The following is a 3,782-nucleotide window of genomic DNA, read 5'->3' as shown; positions in this document are numbered from 1 at the left end:
CAACCTCTAAAGAGTGTCGGTAAGATACATACAATTATATATCACGAGAAGGTAAACTGAATACTGTTTGTTTTTGTTTCTTCCATCTACTTTATATCTATTATCTACTTTATATCTATTATTATCTGTAAATTGAAAAGATGCTTTATATCTATCATCTTGTATATATATATATATATATATATATATATATATATATATATATATATATATATAAACATATACATATATGAAATAAACACATGCACTCACTTCCTCTCCTCTTTCCAAACCGACACCACCAAACCCATTATCAACACTCACCATTAAACCCACTTCATCCTCATAAACCCAACCATATCACACTTACCAGTTGATTAAGGTTTCTACTGTCCCTTGTTTCTTGTTCGACCCAAGGACGGTGTTGGATTAAACGTGTCCATATTGCCACCATGAACATCCCTTTACTTCTTAAGTAGTACACCACCCATCACAAACCATCTTTGACAAGCATCAAACCCATGTTGATACTAAGGTACGCGTCTTGTTTATATTTTTTTTTTGTCAAACACCACAACTCCATCAGACACTAATCCACCACTCTACACCACCTTGTCTCCTCTTCTAATCAATCACCACGACACCACCATTGAACCATCTCAACACGATTGTGGCTACTACTATTATTGTATGATGAGGACTAGATCGAAACCCATTTGAGTTTTATATTGTTCAAACTCAAATCCACCCCAATCGAACCACTTTGTTGTAATGGACTGTTATTCCTCTATCCAAGTAACAACAAAACTGCTGTACTCGTTATTTACAACTATTACCCGACTCAACCATCAGCTTACTCCATCACCACCCTATTAAATCACACATCACCATCCTTTCTTTGATGAGACCCACATCCTCTTCATCAACTATATCACTCAATCACCAACCCATCAACTAAACTACTCCTAATACTTATGGTTTATGTTTCTTTCGTCTATAGTAAAACAACCATCACCACTGCCTGAACAGTTGCTGCATGTATCTACTGCTGCTGTAGCTGTGCTATACGTTTTTATTTGCTACTCTTTTTCTTCTGTTCTGGTCGTGTGAACAACAACCATAAAGTACCCTACTATTGCTACTATATATATGTTACTGTTCGGTTTCAAATACCAAAACCGAACCATGATTAACTGCTGCTACGTCTACCGTTTTCTGTTAATATTCGAGCACCAAAATACTCCCAAACAACCTACAACACCTGCTGTACGTTGCTGCTGCTACTATCACTGTCCGGTTCTCTTATGTTTTCTGTTTTCTTCTTCTATTAAAATGACGTGAATGATGAAGATGATAAATATAAAATGATTATGATGTATGAAGATAAAAGGTGTCAAATGAAGGTGGAGGGGTCACGATAGAGACAGTCCTTGGATCCTAAATCACACGTACATAAATTCTTCAATTTAATTTAACCAAACACCCACACGCATGAATTGTTGCTGTTGGGTGAAGAAACTTAACACTAAATTTGGGCCACTATTGGGTTAGATAATTTGAATTTTAGGCCGTGACAAAGTGGTATTATTGTGCCTGATCCTGTAATTGAGCCGTGATCTAGTTACTTTTATAATCAAACTCCAACTGCTAGATATTAGTATTATGGTGTGAACTGCAGCTTCACATTTATGTTTCTATATTCTATTTCTAAGTTTATTACCCAATGAAGATTATGATCGTGATTATATATGGTGTTTAGGATGGTGATTAGCTTAAAACCAAGGGTTATGATGATATAGTTATGATCATGATAGATGATCACGGTGATGTTAGATGTATGATGATACACGATGTAAGATGATGGTGATAATGATAACTAAGAAGAAGATGACGGCGAGAAAATGGTTAATATAGTCAACAATTTTCATAATTAAACTATTTACGATGATGAGATGAATGGGTGTTCGATTGTTGCTATTACTACAACCGCTGTATTAATTTTTTTTTTCTGAACAAACAAGTTATAACATGAAGTGGGTTTTAATATATTTGGGCTTATGAAACGGTTTGGACTGTATCATACTTGTGATATTGGGCCTTGATTCATAATTGTGTTGGGCTGAAGAGATAGTGATGTCATATGGTGATGACAAGATGATCACAGAAACAGATAATGGGATAAATCGATTTATGGGGTGAATATTATTAGAATTGTAACAACAGAGGAATGGTTAGGAGTGTTTGTGTGGAACGAGAAGTCTTGGGTTCGAGCCCTGTCTAAGGCATTCTTTTTAGGGAAAAAGCTTTTAAAGGTAGTTTCAAGTATTATTGTTTTATTGTTATTATTATTATTAATTATTAATTGTTGTTGTTAGTAATATGATTATTAGTATAATTAATAGTATTACCATTATTATTATTACTAGTATTATCATTAAGTATTATTATTATTATTATTATTATTATTATTATTATTATTATTATTATTATTATTATTATTATTATTATTATTATTATTATTATTATTATTATTATTATTATTATTATTATTATTATTAACATGATTTTTAAATTTTTATTATTATTGTTAACATTGGTATTTGTATTATCATTAAAGAACATTATTAGTAGTAACATTAATATTAAAACTATCATTATTATTATCATTATTACTATCATTATTATTATTTTCATTAACCTAATTTTTATATAATTTTATTTATATTATTTTTTTTATCATTATTATTATCATTAATATTATTATTATTATTACAATATTATTATTACTACAAACACAACGGCTATTATTATTAGTATCAAAATTATTATTTTCATTATCATTATTAAGATTATTATTAATAAATTACTAAATAAATATTATATATATAAGAAAAATATATTACATAACTACATTGATAATTTTTCTAAAGTATATCAAATAAATAGAATTAATTAAGTTATTAATGAGACACATAAGTTACTGAAATAACGAGTAGATCACTAATAATATATAAATTTATTCGATTACCATCATACGTGTTAATATATATAAATGATATAGGTTCATGAATCCGAGGCCAACCCTGCATTGTTCAATGTCGTCATATGTATTTTTACTACAAAATACAGTATTGTGAGTTTCATTTGCCTTTTTTACCCTTTATATTTTTGGACTGTGAATACATGCGCAATTTTTATAAATGTTTTATGAAATAGACACAAGTAATTGAAACTACATTATATGGGTGAATGATCGAAGCCGAATATGCCCCTTTTGCTTGGTAGCCTAAGAATTAGTAAACCGATCTACTAATTGATGCGAATCCTAAAGATAGATCTATTGGGCCTAACGAACCCCATCCAAATTACCGGATGCTTTAGTACTTCGAATTCGTTTTTATCATGTCCGAAGGATTTCCCGGAATGATAGGGGATATTCTTATATGCATCTTGTTAATGTCGGTTACCAGGTGTTCACCATATGAATGATTTTTGTCTCTATGCTTGGGACGTATATTTATGAGAAATGAAAATGAAAATCTTGTGGTCTATTAAAATGATGGAAATGATTATTTATGTTAAACTAATGAACTCACCAACCTTTTGGTTGACACTTTAAAGCATGTTTATTCTCAGGTATGAAAGAAATCTTTCGCTGTGCATTTGCTCATTTTAAAGATATTACTTGGAGTCATTCATGACATATTTCAAAAGACGTTGCATTTGAGTCGTCAAGTTCATCAAGATTATTATTAAGTCAATTATAGATTGGATATATTCTGAAATGGTATGCATTCCTGTCA

The sequence above is a fragment of the Rutidosis leptorrhynchoides genome, chromosome 11 (assembly GCF_046630445.1).
Source record: "Rutidosis leptorrhynchoides isolate AG116_Rl617_1_P2 chromosome 11, CSIRO_AGI_Rlap_v1, whole genome shotgun sequence".
NCBI lineage: Eukaryota > Viridiplantae > Streptophyta > Magnoliopsida > Asterales > Asteraceae > Rutidosis > Rutidosis leptorrhynchoides.
The sequence above is the reverse complement of the archived record's forward strand: the minus strand, read 5'-3'. Positions refer to the sequence as shown.